This window comes from Musca domestica, unplaced genomic scaffold (genome assembly GCF_030504385.1).
Source record: "Musca domestica strain aabys unplaced genomic scaffold, Musca_domestica.polishedcontigs.V.1.1 10, whole genome shotgun sequence".
In the NCBI taxonomy this organism is placed as follows: domain Eukaryota; kingdom Metazoa; phylum Arthropoda; class Insecta; order Diptera; family Muscidae; genus Musca; species Musca domestica.
This window is the reverse complement of record NW_026712115.1, coordinates 2,343,143-2,368,811: the sequence shown is the minus strand read 5'-3', so window position 1 is coordinate 2,368,811 and position 25,669 is coordinate 2,343,143. Positions and strand designations below refer to the sequence as shown.

At 35.7% G+C, this 25,669-nt stretch overlaps 1 protein-coding gene across 2 annotated transcripts in view; it reads left to right on the top strand.

Annotated features, from left to right (window-relative positions):
• The window catches only part of LOC101895662 (putative phosphatidate phosphatase), a 170,553-nt gene that overhangs the window by 108,767 nt on the left and 36,117 nt on the right, over positions 1 to 25,669 (top strand). The gene's annotated exons all lie outside the window — the stretch shown is intronic.

Here is a 25,669-nt window from a genome sequence, read left to right as displayed (position 1 = left end):
AAGCCCATGTTAATGCATTTCAAATTGATAAAATATATTCCAAGTGCAAAATTCACAGTTAAACCTGCAATTAAAAACCACGTGATAAAAGGCCCTTTCTAGACATTATGAGAAATGTATTTTCACAACGCTATAAGATCATAAAAAAACTATTTCAAGTCGAATGTGAAAGTGTCATGTGAACATCACCCAGTAATGATTGGGTGGTCCCCATAAAACATATTTTACCACAAGCGAACACCTTTCATAGCCGGGTAATAATGAGAAAAATGTGCTGCAGGTTTCTTATGGTTCATGTTTGTGTGTGTGTGGTCAGGTGAAATGTTGTAACACAGTTGTAATGAATTTTTACACATTTTCTTTAAAGATAGGCGTGAAAACTGGGAAACAAATATAGCACTAGATGTCGGCAAATAAAAAGGAATTTGTAGGGTAGGGAAAATGTAGGGTAGACTTGGTTGACAATTTTCCTTTCAAGAATGCCGACACATTGTTTATAAGTTTTCGCCTGTGACGAGGAGGGATGGAGAATAGTTCCGTGGGACCTTGTTGCATTTAATATATTTTAAACTAGCAAATGCCCGCTACTTCGTTAGCGAAAAATTTTAGATTCTTACCAAAAGCTTGTGTTAGGTCTTTTTAGCATTTTGTAATTTGTTCAGTTTGAAAAAATTTTTATCAAAACTTTTATAATATTCAAGTTTTTCATTTTTCGAAAAAAGTCATTTTGAAGTTTACCGGGGAGAATATTATTAAAACCATTGCACAATGAACACACATCCAATTTTTCTGTTCAAAGTTATTTTAACGTCTCCATATGTAAACCTACAACCAACCTCAAAATCTATCCCTTCACTTTTCGAACAATTCAAGTAAGCATTTGAAAACCACCACCAGAGCTTAACATCACATACCAACAGAGACCTTAACAAATTTCGCGATTTCAGCTCTATATATTGGCTCAATGCCAAAATTAGTACATTTTTGTACTTCTTGTATAATTTGGTACTCATTTGCCAAACCGTTCCATATTTCAATTCAAGACACAAACAGTTATCGCCACATAAAATTATATCTCTATGTATCTCTATTTTACATTCCACGATCCCACACTTCAATAGTAATCTCAATTCCAAATTTTAGAATTCCACCTCTATCAGATCACCACAATTCCAATTTGTTTTAAATTTAGTGCTCCTATGCTCTAAATTTCTAAAACTACCTCCATACCTCAATCATACGATCCCATAGAAATGTTATTTCCAAATTTCAAGATACTAGCACTACTGGCCCGCCCAAATCTAAATTGTACCAAATTTAGTACCATATTGTACACATAAGTACTAATTTCAATAAATATCTACATCATACAATGCAAGAGTAATCTTATTTCCAAATTTCAGGTGTCAAACTATATCGGTTTTCCCAAAATTAAAATTGTACCAAATTTAGTACCATTTAGTACACATAAGTACGATTTTTCAAAGCTACCTACATAGCTCAGTCCTACAAAGCAATTGGAATCTCATTTCCAAATTTCAACATTCCAGCTCGATCGATTTACCCAAATTGAAATTGTACCAAATTTTGTACCATTTGGTACTTTTCGTGCACATAAGTACACATTTTGAAAAGTACCTCCAATCCTACTCTACGCCAGTAATGTTAATTTCAAATTTCAAGATTCCAGCTCCATCCATTCCTTCCAATTTTAATTGCACCAAATTTATTACCGTTAAGTACTTTTTGTATATATGAGTACACACTTCCAAAACTACCTCCACACACGCCCTGACTCCCATTCCAAATTTAAACAAGTAAAAAAAAATTAAGTTCGGTCGGGCCAAACTTTTAATACCCTCCACCTTAGGGTAAAGGAAACATTAGAAGAAATGTGGAAAAAACCATTAAAATTCAGAATATCGGGAGGCACCATTATATGGGGCTATACCAAATCATGGACCCATACATGTTTCGCAATGTTTCGCCACCGGAGCTCGAACCCATTATGACCAACAAATACCAATTTTTAGACAAATCAGTGAAAAATGTGGCAAAAACCATCAAAATACCGAATATCAGGAGGTACCAAATCATGGACCCATACATGTTTCGCAATGTTTCGCCGCCGGAGCTGGAACCCATTATGACCAACAAATACCAATTTTTAGACTAATCCGTGAAAAAATGTGGCAAAAAAAATTAAAATACCGAATATCGGAAGGTACCTTTATATGGGGGCTATACCAAAACGTGGACCTATAAATGCAATGTTTTGACATACGTACAGGGACCCGTTATGACCTACAAATACCAATTTTCAGACGAATCCGTGAAAAAAATGTGGCATAAACCATAAAAATACCGAATATCGGGAGGTACCGTTATATGGGGACTATACCAGAACGTGGACCGATATACCTCTTTTTCAATACCAACCATCCTAGACACAATACAAATTGCTCTGCTAAATTTTGGCGCTCTACGTTAAATAATGTGGGCTGTATCGTGATTTCAACAGACAGACAGATAGACGGACAGATAGACAGACAGACAGACGGACATCGTTAAATCGAATTAGAATTTTATTCTGATTATGAATATATATACTTTATGATCTACGACGAATATTTAAGGATGTTAAAAACGGAATGACAAAGTTAATATACCCTCATTTCCAAGGTGGAGGGTATAAAAATACCTTCATATCTCAATCCTACATTTCGACAGTAATCTCACTTCAGCATATCAGCTCTATTGGTTCACCCAAATCCAAATTGTACCAAATTTTGTACAATTTGGTACTTTTCGTGCACATAAGTACACATTTCGAAAACTACCTCTAATCCTTCTCTCCGCCAATAATGTTAATTTCAAATTTCAGGATTCCAGTTCAATCTATTCCTCCCAATGCGAATGGCACCAAATTTAGTACCGTTTAGTACTTTTCGTATACATGAGTACACATTTCCAAAACTAACTCCTTACACACCCTGACTCCAATTCCAAATTTCGAGTTTTTTATGTGAGTTTTAAAAACTCATATTGTGTCCTTGAGGGACATTGACAAAAATCCACGTTTGAAGGTCCTTGAAAGATATTCTTTAAAAAATCCACGTTTGAGGATCCTTGAAAGATATTCTTTAAAAAATCCACGTTTGAGGATCCTTGAAAGATATTCTTTAAAAAATCCACGTTTGAGGATCCTTGAAAGATATTCCTTAAAAAATCCACGTTTGAGGGTCCTTGAAAGATATTCTTTTAAAAAATCCACGTTTGAGGATCCTTGAAAGATATTCTTTAAAAAATCCACGTTTGAGGATCCTTGAAAGATATTCCTTAAAAAATCCACGTTTGAGGGTCCTTGAAAGATATTCTTTAAAAAATCCACGTTTGAGGATCCTTGAAAGATATTCTTTAAAAAATCCACGTTTGAGGATCCTTGAAAGATATTCCTTAAAAAATCCACGTTTGAGGGTCCTTGAAAGATATTCTTTAAAAAATCCACGTTTGAGGATCCTTGAAAGATATTCTTTAAAAAATCCACGTTTGAGGATCCTTGAAAGATATTCCTTAAAAAATCCACGTTTGAGGGTCCTTGAAAGATATTCTTTAAAAAATCCACGTTTGAGGATCCTTGAAAGATATTCTTTAAAAAATCCACGTTTGAGGATCCTTGAAAGATATTCCTTAAAAAATCCACGTTTGAGGGTCCTTGAAAGATATTCTTTAAAAAATCCACGTTTGAGGATCCTTGAAAGATATTCTTTAAAAAATCCACGTTTGAGGATCCTTGAAAGATATTCCTTAAAAAATCCACGTTTGAGGGTCCTTGAAAGATATTCTTTAAAAAATCCACGTTTGAGGATCCTTGAAAGATATTCTTTAAAAAATCCACGTTTGAGGATCCTTGAAAGATATTCCTTAAAAAATCCACGTTTGAGGGTCCTTGAAAGATATTCTTTAAAAAATCCACGTTTGAGGATCCTTGAAAGATATTCTTTAAAAAATCCACGTTTGAGGATCCTTGAAAGATATTCCTTAAAAAATCCACGTTTGAGGGTCCTTGAAAGATATTCTTTAAAAAATCCACGTTTGAGGGTCCTTGAAAAATATTCTTTAAAAATCACCGTTTGAGGGTCCTTGAAAGATATTCTTTAAAAATCCAAGTTTGAGGATCCTTGAAAGATATTCTTTAAAAAATCCACGTTTGAGGATCCTTGAAAGATATTCTTTAAAAAATCCACGTTTGAGGATCCTTGAAAGATGTTCTTTAAAAAATCCACGTTTGAGGGTCCTTGAAAGATATTCTTTAAAAAATCCACGTTTGAGGGTGCTTGAAAGATATTCTTTAAAAAATCCACGTTTGAGGGTCCTTGAAAGATATTCTTTAAAAAATCCACGTTTGAGGGTCCTTGAAAGATATTCTTTAAAAAATCCACGTTTGAGGGTCCTTGAAAGATATTCTTTAAAAAATCCACGTTTGAGGGTCCTTGAAAGATATTCTTTAAAAAATCCACGTTTGAGGGTCCTTGAAAGATATTCTTTAAAAAATCCACGTTTGAGGCTCCTTGAAAGATATTCTTTAAAAAATCCACTTTTGAGGGTCCTTGAAAGATATTCTTTAAATAATCCCCGTTTGAGGGACCTTGAAAGATATTCTTTAAAAAATCCACGTTTGAGGGTCTTGAAAGATTTTTTTTTTAATTCACATTTAAGGGTGCTTGAAAAAATATTCTTAAAAATTCAACGTTTAAGGTTCCTAAATATCAACTTACTAATCACGTGTAAGGGTCCTTTAAAATATGTTCTTTAACAATCCACGTTTGAGGGTCCTTTAAAACATGTTCATTAAAAATCCACGTTTGAGGGTCCTTGAAAAGTTATTAATTAAAAAATCCACATTGGAGCCTTGGGCCCTTGAAAAGAATACTTTTTAAAATACCCTGTTGGTGCTTTTAAAAATATTATTTAAAAATCCAAGTATGCACCTCAGATTGTCCTAATATTCTTCAAAAATTCCTCATTTTTAGGTCCCTGAAAAAATATTCTTTAGAAAATCTACTCTTATAGCCCCGAAGGTCCTTAGAGTAATATTATTTAAAAAATCGTGAAAAATATTTTTTAACAAGTCTATGAGGCTTTGATGGTCCTTGAATTCCTATTCTTTAAAATACTTGTTTGTAGCCCTTATGGTCCTGTTCTTTAAATATTTTTCTGTTGATACTCCATTTGTGTACCATTTCATTTTATTGCAACAAATTCCTTTTCCTTATTTTTTTTATCATACCATCATCAGGACCTCCCACTTAGCTACTGTTTTAACACTCGCTCTTTTTTGTAGCACTTCCTTATTATTATTATCATCTTTTTTTGTTGATGATCCGAATCTATTGTCTGGTAGTCATAAAAACAGAATTAAAACTATAGCAACCAACTACGGTCCAAGGTATTCCCTTGGTAGTTTTCTGATCTTTAAGAGATAATAAATAATTATCATCGTCGTCATCAAAATAAATACAACTCTACAATTAGCCATTAAAATACTATTGTCATCGACAATAGCAACAGCAGCGGCAGCAACAACTCCAATAAAAATAATAACAATAATAATACCCTCATGTCATAAATTATGTTCCAACATCAATGACATCGATGGCCCATAAGAATGGCAGATTAAAGTTGCCAAGTCAAGTTGGAGTTGCAGTCGCAGTCAGTCAGTCAGCCAACCAGCTAGCTTTGATATCTTCAAAGATACGACAAGAGCTATGACGACAATCAAACAGGAGAACAAAACAACAAAAATTGTTATAATAAACATAAAACGTAATCATGTTTTATGGCCTCACATAAATACTTACTTACATCTGGACAATAAACTTTGATGACTTACATGTGGTCGGTCGGTCGGTCGGTCGGTCGTTCGTTTGGCTGATCGAAAGAAGTGTGTTGTGCCTGGCCTAGCATAGCAAAAGATGGATTATTGTTGTTCTTTTAATAAAAAACACATTGTGATATTATAGATTGAAGTCAATTATGTAGCAGTAGATTTGTTTACAATTCTCATATTTCAAAAATGTCGGAAACATTTGTTTTTGTTTCCGTAATAACTAAAACTCTAGTTTAGTAAAAACTTTCGGATTTTTTTTTTGACATTTTTTCCAGAGGTAGGTATTTGTAGGGGAGGAAGAACCTGGATATCCGGATATTTGACCCGAAAGTCAGGGTCCAAGATCCGAACCTACTGGACAAATATGTACAAGGGGTCACATATTGTAGCATTTTGAAATTGTTATAGTGTCAACTGTAATTTCGCGTATATTTTTGTGGATTCGATCTCTAGGGGATTTTATAAAAAGTCCGGGTCAAAAAAATCTATAATATTAAATAGCTCCCTCAAATGTCTCAACTACTTGTTGAATAGGTATTTTCATTAGCTTTCAAATGATATCCATTTTGTCCACATCGGGTTTGTAAATACGGGTTTTGGAACCGGATCTTCCGGGTTTTCGGGTCCGTCCCTCAAGAAAAAAACATACTTTTCCGGAATCAGGTAAAAACTTCCGACCTCTAAAAGAATGTAAAACAAGCAAAAAAGCATTAAAAATTCTGTCAAAATCTTAAAAGCACCGAAGCCAAATTTTGTCATAAGCCATTACAACATTGAAATACGAAACTTGAAAAAACCCGAATATAGAGAGGTACTGATATATGGGGCCAATATGCATATACAATTTTCTGGCATAGACTGTACTTCCCATTACGAACGCTTAATAGGAAAATTTAAAAAAAAAAACTCCGGTGCATAATTTCGCTAAAATCGTCAAAATACCAAATATTGGGAGGTACCGTGATATGGAGGTTATACAAGGACGAGGGCCTGGCAATTTTTCGTCATAGGCTGTAGTACCCATTACGAATTCTAAATACGAAATTTGAAACAACTCCAGTGAATAATATCCCTAAAATCGTCAAAATATGGAATATCGAGTAACATTGGGGTAACATTGTATGTGGGCTATACGATATCGTGGACTTAAAATCATCAAAATACCGAATATCGGGGCGTACCGTTATATGGGGGATATACGATATGGTGGAACTATATAGACAGTAATCTTCCAGGGGCTGAAGTACTCAAAAAACTTTTTTGTGGATTTCCAGACAATTTTATTGAAAAAATTGGCTAAAATCATCAAAATGCCGAATATGGGGGGTACCATCGTAAAGAGGCTATACGATATCGTAGACTTATATTGACAATTTTCTTCCAGGGGTAAAGTACTCAAAAGGAACTCCTTGCGTTTATTTTCAGACAATGTCATTGAAAAGTGTGGCTGAAATCATCAAAATACCAAATATCGGGGGTACTGCTGTATGGCGGCTATACGATATCGTGACCAGATATAGCCCATCTTCGAACTTGACCCGAATATAGCCGTTATATTGATGTTTATATGACGTGGACCTACATAGGCATTGTTTGTCATAAGTCATTACCAAATTCAAATTCGAATCTTGAAATAAACGGTGACTAATGTAGCTAAAATCATCAAATATCGTATATAGGGAGGTACCGTTATATTGGAGCTGGGCGAAGACCTGGACCAGCATAGACAATTTTCTGTTACAGGCTATAGCATCCATTACGAACTTCAAATACGACGTCTCAAACAATTTCGGTGGGTATTGTACCTAAATTCGTCAAAAATACCGAATATAGGGAGGTACAGATATATGGGGAATATACGAAGGCCTGGACCTGCATACACAATTTTCTGTCACAAACTGTAGTTCCTATTATGAACTCCAAATACGTAATGTGAAATAATTCCGGTGAATAATGTCGCTAAAATCATCAAAATACTGAATATAGAGAGGTACCGTTATATGGGGGCTATACGAAAGCATGGACCTGCATAGACAATTTTCTGTCTTTGGCTGTAGTATCCATTTCGAACTTCAAATACCAAAGTTGAAACAATTACGGTGAATAATGTCTCTAAAATCATCAAAAACCGAATATCGGGAGGTACCGTTATATGGGGGGCTATATGAAAATGTGGACCTACATGGCCCATTTACGAACTTAACCTGCCTACTGGAAAAATAAACATGTGTACAAAATTTTAGCCTTCTATCTCAATTCGTTCGAAAGATAGCGTGATTACAGACAAACGGACAGACAGGGAGGCGGTTAAATCGTTTTAGAATTTTAAGCTGATCAAGAATATATATACTTTGTTGGGTCTAAAATGATTATTTCGATGAGTTACAAACGGAATGACGAATTTAATATACCCTCCATACTTTTTTGGTGGAGGGTATAAAAATTGCAAAGGCATTGTTAAAATATTTAAACTTAAACCCGTCATTCATTTATCTTCAGCAACAAACGTCTTGGCACTAGATTAATATGAGCTACTGTTTCAGTGAAAACTGGAGGGTAGACTCAAAAGATTTTTTTTTTTTTTCAAAAAAAGCAAACAAATTAATATTCACAAATTCTTTATTAAATTCAAATTCCATTGTCTTGTGAAAAAATGTTGGAAACAAAATCAAGTGTCGAAAGCCGTTTCGAAGAGGGGTTTATAAGTAGCTTATGAATAACAGCTGCTGCTTAGTCAATATCTTGCTGTGTTCGCGTCGTAGGTGGCGGATAGTAAAAGAATGATGTGACAGAATTAGCCCGCATTGAAATCTTAACTCTATTGCTAACCTTTTTGAACTTGCCAGCAAGTAGCTGGAGAAAGGCTCGCACACCACTCATCCATTTGGCTTAGTTGGCTTTTGTTTTAATTTAGAGCAGCCATAACTCCCTGCTGGGTATTAACTCTATTGTTTAGCATTTTTACCAACTTGTGGTAGGGGATATCTAAAATGTTCTTAAATAGTTTTAAATTTTTCCTTTTCAGTTTTCCTTTTCAAGAAGAAACCAAACCTAAATCTTTTGAATTTTGAAGGCCTTTTCAAATTCTTCCATCCTTTCGTTTAGTGAGTGATTTTTTTTTTCAAAGAAAATAATGGATATTCAATTTTTAATAGTTTCTTTTGATCAGTTTGTATTGAATGATTATCTCTCCATTCTATGCCAGAAGTTTTCCCCATTGTGTTTTTATGAGTAATATTTTGATAGGTATGAAATATGGTTAATTATTCATGAAAGGATTTCTAACTCCTTTTGAAATCTGGGATTATGTAGACAAAGGAAAGAAATGAAAAATATTGTTTAGTTCTTTACATTCTACCACAAAAGGGTGTAGCATGTACGATTAGCATGTAAAGTATGCTGAACGTTGATTCCGTTTCGACACTATCTCGAATGAAAACCCAGATTTTGAATTCTTATATTGTCTGCAACTCAATATTATTTTCATGGTAAAATGGTCCACTTCTACTTCCTGTGCCTCCCTGACAAACAAACAAAAATTTTAAAAATCAAAGATTAAGAATTGAGCAGAGTCCTCCATTTAGTTCAGACTTTGAATATCACAATCTATATCTATAAAACAGGAAAATGTTTGTGTGTGTTTTTTTTTTTTTTGTTTGTAATTCATGGACTCGAAACCCGCTGCACAGATTTTCCTAAAAGTATACTGCAACATCGCTTGAAAGTAACATAGGCTACATACATTTTTTGAAATTCAACTTGGAACTTAAGATATAGCACTAAAATCGAAAGGACCTCTTAAAAATTTAGATTTTACATTCACATATCTATTGATCGATTACAGTCTCCAAATTTTGGAATGCGTAATGGAATTTTAAACAAAAATAAATTTGCCAAATTATATTGAAATTGGTTCAGATTTAGATATAGCACCCATACATATATTTTCAGTCGATTTCATGTATTTTATGCATTAAACAGGCTGTGTACAACACATTTCAATGAAATTTGGAATGTGTGATGGAATTTCTCTAAAAAAATTTTTTTGCCAAATTATATTGAAGTCGATTCAGCCTTGGATATGGCTCCCATATATATTTGATACACCAAACACGATAAGTAAGTTCGATTCCAATAACATTCGGCATGAGTGACTACATTTGGTACAAAAATAAATTTGCCAAATTATATTTTTAATCGATACAGATTTGGAGATAGCTTTTTCGGTCGATTTTACATATTTTATGCACCCAAAGTGATATGTATGCCCGATGACAATGAAATTCGGACAGAGAGAGGCGATTCTAATAATAAATTTGACAAATTAATTAGAAATTGGTAAAGATTTGGATATAGCTCCCATATATATTCTCGTCCGATTTCACACATTTTTATGCACCAAACACGGTATGTACCTCCACCTTAAATGAAATATGGAAGATGTGACGGAATTTGGAGTAAAAGTAAATTTTGTCAAAATATATTGAAATCCGTTCAGATTGGGATATGATCTTATTAAGACGCAGTAAAAAACTACACAACAATTTAATTACGGGGAAGTACAGTGTGAGTTAAAAGCCATAATTTTACATTTTTTTTAATTTTATTGAATGAAAGCAAAAAATGTCGGAAATAGCATCAAATTTTAGAATAAGTTTAGATTTGTTCGAATTGGTCATCATTGGCACGAATTATGGCCTTCAAACGGCCAATGAAACCGTCATACGCTACCCGAATATTGCACTGCGGCATTTTTGCCCATTCCCAGCGAAGCGCTTACTTGGATAGCTAATCTGGAAAATTAACAAAATGGCAATACTGCGTCTGACTACTCTCTGCAAGCTAAAGGCTCTTACTTAGGATACTTTTCATTTATTCTGATCCATTATTCAGATTCATTATTCAAGTAAATACACCCATGTGAATTTTTTCTTAAAAAAATTTAAATCGCCAGGCTGAGCGAACGTCTATTGCCAAAGATTACAACCGCCGAAGTTCTGAAATAATTTGTGAATAATTGTCGGTTGTTTTCACACACAAACCATTAATATATTTGGAATTGACAACAGCATGGATTGTTGAACCACTGTGAATCAATTGTTGTTGTTGTTACAGCGATATATGCTATGATTCTGGAAATCTGGTTCTTCTCCTCTAAGTTAAAATGTAAAAAAGTCGACTACTTTCACAGTTTTTCGCAAAATTCTTCGGGATCGCGTTGTGTGGTTAGACAGGACAATCAAAAAGATGCAGCGTAATGTGAGTGTCTGTATCATTCTTCGGCTGTAATGGATGAGGTGGACTACAACGGTGACATTCCGCGAATACATTACTATGAATATAACTTAGCTCTGCCTGATAGGCTTCTTGATCTAGAGGCTCTCTCTTTGCAACATCACACATTATAAACTGTTACGGTTCCTCCTCGCCAACTCTTTTCTTCTCCCTATCTTAATAATTGGCGGTTAATATAAACAGCGCACCTCTTTAAATGTCAGTGTGTGTTTTGAGATGTTCTGATCCAAGAAAATTGACGGGTTGCGAATTCACGTCATTTGACAGACAAGTTAACGCTTTGGTTAAGTTTGGCGAACTGTGGCAGTCTCCCCTTATTTGAAGAGGGCATTCTCATTTACCGTGCATAATGTGGAGCGATCAATCTGCTCTGCCAACGCTTATTTCTTCCCCTTATTTGAAGAGGGCATTCTCATTTACCGTGCATAATGTGGAGCGATCAATCTGCTCTTCGAACGCTTGTTTCTTCCGATCATTACCTAGGACGGAATGACACATTCCATGGTGGTCATCGAAATGCCCTAATACTGGACGCTCATTGCCATCCAAAGGATAAATTCTGCCAAAAAAACGTTATTTACCTGCGGAATATATACATATAAATCACCTTAGCCTCGGCATTTCCACACATCCGTTACATGCATGAATAACAACAGACTAGCATATGCCAGACGGATTTCTATTGAACAGAAAGGCGTAACAGGTCTTGTACGGTGTAGCTTCCAGACGCTGATAAAAATTGTGATATTATTGCTTCGGGTGAATCCGGTATCTAAAGGTTTAGGGGACGATTACAAAACTTGACAGTTCAATGTAAGATTGTTTCCTATATACTGGGAACACAACTTGCCAATTTACACCAAATTCGGGTTAAAATTGTGACTAAACCTACCAAAAGATCATAAACCTGCCGTTACTGTGATATGTGGCCTATAACTATTACGAACTTAAAACACCAAGTTCGAAAGACGTTTTTTGAAAATCTAGTTGTAGTGGGGACTATATGAAGACATGGACCCCTATAGCCAATTATATGGCAGAGAAAACGGCGCCTAATACGAACTCTAAATACCAAGTTTGAGATAATTCTTTTGAACTGTGTGACCCAAATCATCAAAATACCGAATGTCTGGAGGTACAGACAAATCAGTATTTTTATACCCTACACCACAAGGTGGTCAGGGTATTTTGTCTTTGTGCATTTGTTTGTAACAGGCAAAAGGAAACGAGATAGACCCATAGTTCCTTTTGATGATCTGCATAGAATCACATTCTGACTGGATTTATGCATGTCCGTCTGTCCGTGTATTTTTGTAAACAAAGTACAGTTCGCATTTATTGCCCTATCCAGATGAAATTTTGCACAAATCATTTGTTTGGCCCAAGGACGAATCCTATTGAAATTGGAGATAATCGGTCAATATTTAGATATAGCTCCCATATATATCTTCGTACGATTTGCCTTTTATTGTGCACCAAACGTGTAATATCAGTCTGAATAGTATGAAATTTTGCACGTACGATCAGATTGGACCTGAAAATTAATATGCCAAATTTGATCGAAATCATCCGATTTGTTATTTTTGTCCTCCGCAGCCGTAATATGCACTCTGTAACAACAATATTTGGGGAAATATATCACATACATCTCAGAAATACATTTGCTAAATTTTATCGAGATCGGTTCAGATTTGGATATAGCTCCCATATATAACTTCGTCCGATTTACCTTTTATTTTACACCAAGCTTCTAATATTTGCCCAAATTGGCACTTACGACCGAATTAAGCCTAGAAGCTAGTATGTCAAATTTGGTGAAGATCGGATCAGATATAGCTATAGCTCCCATATATACTGTTCATCCGATTTGTCATATTTGTTACCCACAGCCGTAATATGCACTCCGTAACAACGATATTCAAGGAAATATATCAAATACAGCTCAGAAATACCTTTGCCAAATTTTATCGAGACCGGTTCCGATTTGGATATAGCTCCCATATATATCTTTATCCGATTTCAAATTGATTGTGCACCAAATGGGTAATACAAGTCCGAATTTAAAGGATACAAATGCTTCGGCATATTTAGTTCTTTGAACTTTAAATTATAATTATAATCATATCGTGTATGATTGAATTCTCCCATATAAACTTTTAATTGTTATGCGCAGCTCTACTAAATTAGCAAAGTGGTGTAGGGTATCATAAAGTCGGCCCCGACCGACATTAAGACTTTCTCTACTGGTTAGTTTTATGAACTGTGTTCATAAATTGTAAAACCCTGAACATAGACAACATTCTCTCAGCCTTCTTCACAAAATCGCAATCCATGTCAAAATCCCAATCCATGTCAACCATTAAAATAATCTCCAATTGGTTAAATCTCCCATTTAATCCATCCCGATATAGTGACCTAAACAAAAACGATAATCCCTTGTAAGAATATAAACATTGATATAAATCCTTATGACTATAATTATCATGAAAATGTTAAAGACATTTTCCATATTCCCTCTCATCAGAAGCCGCCGGATTGTGACTAAGACGAAGAAAGAAAAATAAATTCATTTGCACTCCTGGTCATAACTGCTCATTAGCCGTATTAGGCAATTATCAGTTTATTTCAAGTTGTCTATTACCAATTGCAACAGCCAGCGACGACGACAACAACAACAACAATTGACAATCATAATCGTGGCCATAAAACAGACGAATGGCTGGCTGGCTGACTCCTATCTTTAGAGAGGACACACAAAATGCATTAGGAAATTTCTTGACGGCCTGTCTGTCCCTCTGTCTATCTTTCTTCACCTCTCATTAGCCACAATTCAGCTAATGCTTTTCCTAGGAACGAGTGAAGCAAACATTGTATTATTTTCCGTTTTCTTGCTGGCTTTTTTCACTATTTGTTTTGATGGCTGGCGACGTGACTGCATTTTTCCCCTTTCCGGCATTTCTCTTTGGATGCTTTTGTATGACTAATGATAGAGTATCTAGAAGGAGAAGATTTGTGGACATTGTCGTCGGATTATTTATTTATTTATTTTTTGCCGATACAACCATTAGATTTGAATGTCGAATTATGTCTGTCCGCCAGTTGGTCTAATGGTTAGTTGGCGCATATCAATTCCTTCAATGCCAATGTTGTTGTATGAATGGCTATCCCAAGAGCATTCCTAGCACTTAACTGTGCGCCTTGTTTTCTTTTTATCCATGGCGATGACTGGCTGGCTGACTGCTTGACTGAATATGCATTTCACCACATATCCGTTGAAAATGCATTGCAATGCCTCAAATGAGCTATGGAGTAAAAAACTCAGAAATGTGAAAAAAAAAAAAAAAATCATTGAATGTAGAGGTACCTCTCTTATGCATTAATCTCAAGTTACCCCTGCACTGTCAATTCATTGCCGGCACACTCTTAAGTATCTAACTAATGATTAGTTCTATTACTTTGTTGTTCAGATTAATGTTCCAGAGATCCCGGCATGGAGATAGTTATCATTGTTGCTTGGTTGTATCGTTAAGTGCTAAACATTGGCAATGAATCATTTGTGAATTTGAGTAGAGTTTTGAGGAAATATCTTTTCAAGGTCTTTTGGATATTAAAAGAATATTTTTTTAAGGACTATTTGAGCATCAAGCGAAGATTTTTGGAAGAATATTCCATTTTTATACCCTCCACCTTGGTAAGGGGGGTATATTAACTTTGCCATTCCGTTTGTAACATCCTTAAATATTCGTCGTAGACCCCATAAAGTATATATATTCATAATCAGCATAAAATTCTGAGTCGATAAAATTCTGTAACGATGTCCGTCTGTCTGTCTATCTGTCTGTTGAAATCACGATACAGCCCACAGTATTTGACGTAGAGCGCCAAAATTTTGCAGAGCAATTCGCATTGTGTCTAGGATGGTTGGTATTGTAAATGAGATATATCGGTCCATGTTCTGGTATAGTCCCCATATAACGGTACCTCCCGATATTCGGTATTTTAATGATTTATGCCACATTTTTTCACGGATTTGTTTGAAAATTGGTATTTGTAGGTCAAACGGGTCACTGTGCGTGTGGCAAAACATTGCATGTATAGGTCCACGTTTTGGTATAGCCTCCATATAAAGGCACCTCCCGATATTCGGTAATTTGATGATTAATGCCACATTTTTCACGGATTTGTCTAAAAATTGGTATTTGTGGGTCATAATGAATTCCACCTCCGGTGGCGAAACATTGTATGTATGGGTCCACGTTTTGGTATAGCCCCCATATAACGGTACCTCCCGATATTCGGTAATTTGATGATTTATGCCACATTTTTTCACGGATTTGTCTGAAAATTGGTATTTGTTGGTCATAATGGGTTCCAGCTCCGGTGGCGAAACATTGCATGCATGGGTCCATGATTTGATATAGCCCCCATATAACGGTACCTCCCGATATTCGGTATTTTGATGGTTTTTGCCACATTTTTTCACTGATTTGTCTAAAAATTTGTATTTGTGGATTATAATGGGTCCTAGTTCGTGTGGCGAAACATTGTAATTATAGGTCCACGTTTTGGTGTAGCCCCCATATAAAGGTACCTCCCGATATTCGGTATTTATATGGTTTTTGCCATATTTCTTCTAATGTTTCTTTTACCCTAAGGTGGAGGGTATTAAAAGTTTGGCCCGGCCGAACTTAATGTTTTTTTACTTGTTCAGAATTTCAATGGATATATTTTCAAAGACAACCAAGGCTACAAACTCAGGTTTTTTCAAGAACTGGATGGCTGGGCTACAAATGAAGATTTTTTAAGAAATATTTTTAAGGACCGGATTTTCAAAGAATATTTTTTGACTGACAAGTAAAATAAGCTAAACGTGGATTTTTTAGAACATTTTCCAATGTCTATCAGAACTAGAATTGGATTTCTAAAAAGAATATTTTTCGAAGCCATCGGAGCTATAAACGTGGATTTTTATACCCTACACCACAAGGTGGTCAGAGTATAATGTCTTTGTGCAACAGGCAAAAGGAAACGTGATAGACCCATAGTTCCTTTTGATGATATGCATAGAATCACATTCTGAGTCGATTTATGCATGTCCGTCCGTCCGTCCGTCTGTCCATGTATTTTTTTAAACTAAGTACAGTTCGCATTTAATTTCCTATCCCGATGAAATTTTGCACAAATCATTTGTTTGGCCCAAGGACGAACCCTATTGAAATTGGAGATAATCGGTCAAAATTTAGATATAGCTCCCATATATATCTTCGTCCGATTTGCCTTTTATTGTGCACCAAACGTGTAGTATCAGTCCAAATTGTATGGAATTTTGCACGTACGATCAGATTGGACCTGAAAATAAGTATGCCAAATTTGATCGAAATCGGTTCAGATATAGCTATAGCTCCCATATATATTGTTCATCCGATTTGTTATTTTTGTCCTCCGCAGCCGTAATATGCACTCTGTAACAACAATATTTGGGGAAATATATCAAATGCAGCTCAGAAATACCCTTGCTAAATTTTATCGAGATCGGTTCAGATTTGGATATAGCTCCCATATATAACTTCGTCCGATTTACCTTTTATTGTGCACCAAACGTGTAGTATCAGTCCAAATTGTATGGAATTTTGCACGTACGATCAGATTGGACCTAAAAATAAGTATGCCAAATTTGATCGAAATCGGTTCAGATATAGCTATAGCTCCCATATATATTGTTCATCCGATTTGCTATTTTTGCCCTCCGCAGCCGTAATATGCACCCTATAACAACAATATTTGGGGAAATATATCAAATACAACTCAGAAATACATATGCTAAATTTAATCGAGATCGGTTCAGATTTGGATATAGCTCCCATATATAACTTTGTCCGATTTACCTTTGATTGTGCACCAAACGTCTAATATTTGGCCAAATTGGATGAAATTTAGCCCTTACGACCGAATTAAGTCTAGAAGCTAGTATGTCAAATTTGTATTAGTATGTTCAGATATAGCTATAGCCCCCATATATACTGTTCATCCGATTTGTCATATTTGTTACCCACAGCCGTAATATGAACTCGTACGAGTGCATACCCACGATATTCAGGGAAATATATCAAATACAGCTCAGAAATATTTTTGCCAAATTTTAATCGATCTTGATAAAATTTCCGATTTGGATATAGCTCCCATATATATTTTTATCCGATTTCAAGTTAATTGTGCACCAAATGGGCAATACAAGTCCGAATTTAAAAGATACAAATGCTTCGGCATATTTAGTTCTTTGAACTTTAAATTATTATTATAATCATAGGGTGTATGATTGAATTCTCCCATAGAAACTTTTAATTGTTATGTGGAGCTCTACTAAATTAGCAATGTGGTGTAGGGTATCATAAAGTCGGCCCCGGCCGACTTTAAGGCTTTCTTTACTGGTTTAAGAATACTATTTGAAGAATAAAGAATATGTTATCAAGGACCTTCAGAACTACTAATTTTTATAGAATAACTTTCAAGGACCATAAGAGCTAAAAACGCGGATATTTAAAGAATATTTTTTTCAAGCACCACCGGAACTACAAAAGCTGTTATTTCAAATAATAATTTGTCGAGAACCGCCAGAACTCCAAATATTTTTAAACAATCTTTTCAAGGACTATCAGAGCTACAAGAACAATCATAGCTTATTTTTTTAAAGAATAATTTGCAAGGGCAATCATAGTTACAAACGTTAATTTAATAAAAAAAATACTTTTTTTCAAAGCTACAAAAGTAGTTTTTTAAAGAAATTTCTTTCACTGATTGGCACAGTTGCAGAATCGATTTTTTGAAGGCCCATCAGAACTAAAGAATTTGTTTTTTAAGGATCAAAACTACAAACTGGAATTTTTAAAAAATATTTGTCAAAGACTTTTAGACGGAAAGCAGTGGCTTTTTTAAAAACATTTTTAAGGACTACAAGAATTTGAAATTGTGATTTTTTTATACCCTATGGCTACAGGGTGAGATGAAATAACTACAATCAACTTCAGACTGGTGTCTACGCCACTCGTCCAAAAGCTGTTAAAACTATTCCAGTGACAGCTCATTATATTGTTTACAGGCGTACAAAAGCATTTTGGTGAGAATTTTCCAGAAAAAAGTTATTTGCGATGGAATTCAAGCGTGATAGTGTGATTTCTTTAGATTTGGCTGGGAAACCGATCAAGTGACTATAGTTAGAGAACTCCAGAATTTAAATGTAAATAAATCTTTTGTGTCTCGTACCATCGCTCGTTACCGTGATACGGTAGCCTAGCCCGACGTCTAGGAAGTGGACGGAAGAAAACAGCAACATCAGCAGATATAGTTTGAAAAGTGAAGAAGCGACTTGATCGAAATCCCCGTCGAAATCCGTATCGCAATATTCTATTCGGCAAATATTAAAAATGAGCTCGGGGTAAAGTCATTGAAACTCCAAAAAGTGCAAGAACTTACACCACCATAGAAAGAAAATAGACTCAAAAGAGCTAAAGAGTTGCTTCGCTTGGTCGAAAGTGCTGAACTGTCGAATTTTATTTTTTCCGATGAGAAAACATTTGTTGTTTGTTTACTAACACAAAATGATCGTGTTTACTTGCCAAAAAGGTCAGCTGAAAATGTGCACCTTCGGTTGGCCACCAGAACTCAAACGTCAGCCTTGGTGATGGTGTGGGCCGCCATAACAGCCGATGATCGCTCTCTGCTCGTATTAATCGACCGTGGCATCAGAATAAATACCGAATATTATCACGAATAAAAATATTCTGGAGGGTGTATTAAAGCCTTGGGCATGCAAACATATTGACCGAAGACCTTGGCCATTCCAACAGGAGTCAACACTATCGCACTCAGTACGCGCCACCCAAGAATGGTTACAAATTGAGGTTCCTCGCTTCATTTCCAGCGCACAATTGCCACCAAAATCTCCGGATACCAATCCGTTGGACAATTGGGTCTGGAGTATTTTGAAAAGCAAGATTGGCACTAAAAAATATCACCTCAAGCAAGCGCTTCGCCGGGAATGGACCAAAATACCGCAGAGCTTTATTCGGGCAGCTTGTGAGGGTTTCATTTGCCGTTTGAAGGCCATAACTCGTGCCAAAGGTGACCAATTCGAACAAATCTAAACTTATTCTAAAAGTTGATGCTATTTCCGACATTTTTTGCTTTCATTCAGTAAAATGTAAAAAAAATGAAAAAATTATGGCTTTGACTTTGTTGCAGTTTTTTTTTTATCTTTTTTATATCCTGTGTACAGGGTTGCCCATATTCGACGGACCCATGACCCTTTGGGCCCATTCCAATTGACGAAGGTTGTCCGCAGGCAACATTCTTTGCGTCAATTGAATTTTGTACGGAAACAAATGCAAATCAACGCAAATAATCCGTTGTAAAGTGGGCCGTGCCATGCCCAACTGCTGAGAACGGCGTTTTTTGGGATATTCTTGGGGACCTCTCAACACTGGCTCTCGGCCGATCGCGTTGGTCGACTTTTATATGGCCTCTTCGGATTAGAAACGCTTAATGGTGTTTTTAGAAGGCGCACTTTTCACATTTTTTAATGTTTTAAAAGCACGATGAGTTTTCACAATTGACTTCTTCTGTTGAATGTAAATTTCAACTATTTCAGAGCACTCGCGTGGCGTGTATTGGTTCATGGTAAAATCTGCTTGGACTGACGCTTCAAACGCGGTATGTCATTAAGCGATGTGACATCTCTATCAAAAGTTATGGCGTTGCCAGATGGGTCCGTCGAATATGGGCAACCCTGTATTTTGTCAATATCGCATTTTGTCGCTCGGGGTAATCATAACATTCATAAAATGCAAAATTATTTCCTAGTTCTCTGCAATCTTTGCAATAAATTTAATAAATTTAAATTTGTAATATGTAGCTCTAATATTTCTGTACATCACCCGGAGGATATATATCTGTCGCAACACCACCTGAAACTTTTAAACTAGTTTTGAATATAATTCATGGGCCTATTTTCAACTCGCTTGTAGTAGTTTCACTCGACTTGAGGTATTTTTATTGTTTCAAGGTCTCCCCTTGGTGGAGGCCGTAATAACTTTATTTCAGCTGGGTTTTTCTTGTTGTTTGTCACATTGCCTTTTATTTGTTTGCAGACAATTCTGCAGGTATTACGCTCAATTGAAATTTATGGCTGCAACCAACTAACGCATCAAACAATTCTGATGGCAGTCACCCACACAATTTGAACAATGTTTTTTTTCGCTTTTTAGTTTTCATCTCTAAAAATGTTGTCCTATTAAATGGAGACCCATAGAGGAGACAAACGGCTCCCATCCACCCCAACAATTAACAATTGTAGCATGAAATACACAAGTTAGCAACCTAGTGTATGTCTGGTATGGTGTGGGGTGGTGTTCTGTTCCTTACACAAACTCCAAATGCTCTTTTAATTACATGCATCCATGATTGTTGTTGGCGACAAGCAAAGAACATACCACACCATTTACATGTTGTATGAAATTGTTGAATTTTCTAAGGGTCCCCGTATTCCAGTTTAATGACTTGCGCAATCTTCTCTGGCAGATGTCATCGTCGTCGTTGTTGTGTTGCCTCAGTTTGGAGAACTTGCTGCAGTTCTAGTTAGTAAAGCGTTGGAGTGGTGGCAACCAGCCGGTATTTGGAATAAATTCATGGCATTGCAGCAATGTCAAAGTTATGTTTGGAAATATTTATTTTTTTTTTTTGGAATTCATTTTTTATGTTTTGCTTAATTAATTGGCGTCGCCTTCTTTTTATGACAATGTCAAAGGCGATGATGATGATAGTTTTGGCAAATGATTTTGAGTGCCAATTAAGATTTTATTTAATGTTAAAATTAAAATTAATTTTTATGATTTACAATGACTTCTAACTACTTCAAGTTTTTAAGGCATTAAATATGGAGAAATGTTATATTTTCTGGTTATTAAATGGGAAACATATTCCCCAGCCACTAAAATGCTAGATATAACGAATGAGTTTGCTATGTTGTATGAAATTTTAAGAGGTCTTTGTAGTATTTCATATTATAAACTTTTTTTAATACTCCTGACATTTTTTGAACACCATAAGCATGAAATTTATGAAAAAAGTAGAAAAAAAAAACAGTGAAGAAAGTCTTAAAGTCGGCCGGGGCCGGCTTTATGATACCCTACACCACTTTGCTAATTTAGTAGAGCTCCACATAACAATTAAAAGTTTTTATGCACGCTATGATTATAATTATAATTTAAAGTTCAAAGGACTAAATATGTAACCGATCTCGATAAAATTTGGCAAAGATATTTCTGAGCTGTATTTGATATATTTCCCTGAATATCGTTGTTACGGAGTGCATATTACGGCTGTGGGTAACAAATACAACAAATCGGATGAACAATATATATGGGAGCTATAGCTATATCTGAACCGATCTTCACCAAACTAGTCATGTTACCTTCTAAACTCAATTCGGTCGTATGTGCCAAATTTCATACCATTTGGGCAAATATTAGACGTTTGGTGCACAATAAAAGTTAAATCGGACGTAGTTATATATGGGAGCTATATCCAAATCTGAACCGATCTCGATAAAATTTAGCAAAGGTATTTCTGAGCTGCATTTGATATATTTCCCCAAATATTGTTGTTACAGAGTGCTTATTACGGCTGCGGAGGACAAAAATAACAAATAGGATGAACAATATATATGGGAGCTATAGCTATATCTGAACCGATCTCGATCAAATTTGGCATACTTATTTTCAGGCCTAAATTGGTTGTATGTGCAAAATTCCATATTATTCGAGCTGATATTACACGTTTGGTGCACAATAAAAGGCAAATCGGACGAAGATATATTGGGAGCCATATCTAAATGTTTACCGATTATCTCCAATTTCAACAGGGCTCGTCGTTGGGCCAAACAAATATTGTTTGGAAAATTTCATCTCAATCGGATAATAAATACGACCTGCATTTTGTTCACAAAAATACATTGACAGACGGACGGACAGACGGACATGCATAAATCGACTCAGAATGTGATTCTATGCAGATCATCAAAAGGAACTATGGGTCTATCTCGTTTCCTATTGCCTGTTACAAACAAATGCACAAAGACATAATACCCTGACCACCTTGTGGTGTAGGGTATAAAAATGGAGGGTATATTAAGTTTCTCATTCCGCTTGTAACGCCTCGAAAGATACATTTTAGACCCCACAAATTATATATTTTCTGATTAGCATAGAATTCTATGTCGATTTAGCGATGTACGTCCGTCTTTCCGTCTGTCCGTCTGTGAAAATAACTCTAGCTTACGAACGAAAAGAAATAGGTTGATAAAATTTTACTCAAATGTGTATTATGTCTGCATGACTTTTGGTATTGAAGATGGGTGATGTAGGTCTACGTTTGGGTATAGGCCCCATATATTGGTACCTTCCTTTGTTCGGTATTTTGATGATTTTAGCGACATTATTCAACGGAATTGTTTCAAATTTGGTGTTTGAAGTTCGTAATAGATGATGCAGCATATGACAGAAAATTGTCTTTGCAGGTCCATGTCTTCGTATAGCCCCAATATAATGGTACCTCCCATATTCGGAATTTTCTTGATTTTAGCTACATTATTCACCGAATTTTTATATTCAAGTTTCGCATTTGAATATTTTAATGGTTTATGATTGCCAAATTCGTTCCAATTCTGGCGGGTATTCAAAGATCGACCGATATGGACCACATGAACTAGCACTGCTGCAAATATTAAAATTTGCAAAGTTGGAGCACAATCGGATTATTCTTCTTCTTTCTGTGCAGTAAATTATTTTCTTTGAAAAAATTGATATTATCTAAGGGAGGAAGCAGTGGGTCGATATTGCCCATCTCTGAACTCGATATAAGTTTGATAATAATATTACGATGTACCAAGTTTCGACTAAATCCGATATCCTCTTCGAGAGTTATGGACGGACAGACACCGACTAGATCGACTCCAAGTGTCCTAAAACGGATTTTATCCGAAGAAAACTAGGGTCTAAAATCGTTATTTCAATGAGGCACGCTGTGGCCATATCAAATGATATGTATGGGTAAAACTAGCCAAAAGGCTGAGGGTATAATCAGTATTGGGATTCCACAATGGATCCTTCTGCTTATGTAGAACAATTTTCCCTATCGGGCCCCTATGCTCCCGATATTCGCTGTTTTGATTGTAGCCAAGACTTTTACAGAATTTTATGAAATTTGGATTGGTCGCTGCCGATAGTAAGAGTAACGCATACCTCGAATACTGAAATTTCGGCATTTACAGACATATTTTTACATGAGTTATTTTCCAAATTGTGGAGGGTATAAAAAGTTCGGCCCGGTCCGGAACTTAATAGCTTTTTTTATACCCGCCATCATTCTATGAAGGGTATATTGACTTTGTCATATTAACGATGTCCGTCTGTCTGTTTGTCTGTCTTTCCGTCTGTCTGTCGCTATCTTTCGAACGAATTGAAATAAAAGGCTAAAATTTTGCATACATGCATAGTTTACCAGTAGGCAGGCTAAGTTCGTAAATGGGCCATGTCGGTCCACGTTTTCGTATAGCCCCCATATAAAGGTACCTCTCGATATTCGGTATTTTCATGATTTTAGCGACATTATTTACCGGAATTATTTAAAATTTCGTATTTCAATTTCGTAATGGGTACTACAGCCTATGACAAATATTTTTGTATGCAGTTCCAAGTCCTCGCATAGCCCCCATATATTGGTACCTCCCGATATTTGGTATTTTGATGATTTCAGCAGCATTATTCACCGAAATTGTTTCAAATTTCCTACTGGAAGATCCTAGTGGGTACAACAACCTAAGACAGCAAATTGTCTGTGCAGGTCCACATCTTCGGTACCTCCCGATGCTCCGTATTTTCATGATTTTTGCGACACTATTCACCGTAATTGTAACAAATTTCGTATTTGAAGTTCGTAATTAGCCTATGACAAAAAATTTCGTATACATGTCCACGTCTTCGTATAGTCCCCATAAAACTGTTTTCATTTAAGTGGTAGTTGTCGGTTTTTTTTTTTTTGAAATTTGTCAATTTCCTTGGATATGGTCTACGGTATTAAAAGTTCGGCTCGGTCGAACTTACCTTCTTCACTTCACTTGTTACTTGTTTATATAGGGTTTGATTAAGCGTGACATTTTTTGATACTGCTTAAAAAAAATCGATAAAGGTCTGCCTTTACTCGATTTTAAATTTGAGTACACATTTGTTAAGTTCCGAAAATTTTAATTGGGTTCTATGTTTGGAAATATTGTTAACGGTCCAAGTTTAGATAAAGCTCAAAAAAACGTAAAAACAATATCGGTACACATTCTTGTATAGTCCGACAATTGTTCATGAAGGTCCGTGTTTCATTAATTAGAAGTCATATGGTATAGCTCAACACTTGTATACCGAAGTTTTGGCATAGCCCAAAAATTGTCGATTGTTGTATAAATCGTATATGGTCCAAAACTGTGAATTTATGTCCCATAAAATCATAAATGAAATATGTAACAGTCTATGAGAGACTCTCTTCATTTTTTCTACTCAATTGTGGGAACTTATTTTTCTAATTGTCATAGATCTTGAGAAAAAAGATGAAATCAAATCTCCAATTTCTTAAGCAAATCTCCGGACTAGACAGTCGTAGACAATTTGACGCCTCATTACCAATAATTTTCAACATCCGCCGATTGAGATCGTTCTTCGCTTCCAACTTTGTCACTTTGAAATATGAAATGCTTGAGATCCTATTTCTAAACACTTGGAAATTAGACACATGGACACACACACACACTTGTCTTGCCATATGGCGGCAAGTGTGGATCCTTGGAATTGACTCTTTAAGTGTAACGAAAATAAAAAACGATGCAGCATCATTGCCTTTCAAAAAAAAAAAAAAAAAAAACTCTAATCGTATTGTCATGGAATTGTTTAAAAATAGCTGCAGAACAAATTGTTTACTCTAGCCAGCCAGTCCAGCAATTTCTGGATAATATTAAAAAAGTGATTCTACATATCTACCGCAACTTCCTTATTTACATGAAAAATGCATCAACGGGACCGAAGAAAAAAAGCACAATAAAAAATATTCCCTGAAAAAGAATTCCCATCAAAGTTTGGGCAGTGGAACCCGGCTGGATGTGTGGCCAATTCGGCTGAAAAAGCATAAACGTTTTATTTTCCCCCTGCCAATCGCGACTATTCGGTCCAATTAGTTAATTGAGGAAGTAGATCAATGAAGATTTTTATGACTTAATTTGTTGCTTTACAACTCGAAACACTAAAGCACAAAAGCTTGTTTTGCCTTAAAAACTGTTTTCCTTCCCAGCTTTTTGGTTGTTGTTGTTTAAATGTTGTAAACAAACAATTTATAAATGTTCCTCTCTCCAGCCCTGGTGTGCATTGGTTGGCGGAGTTAATACGGCTGTCA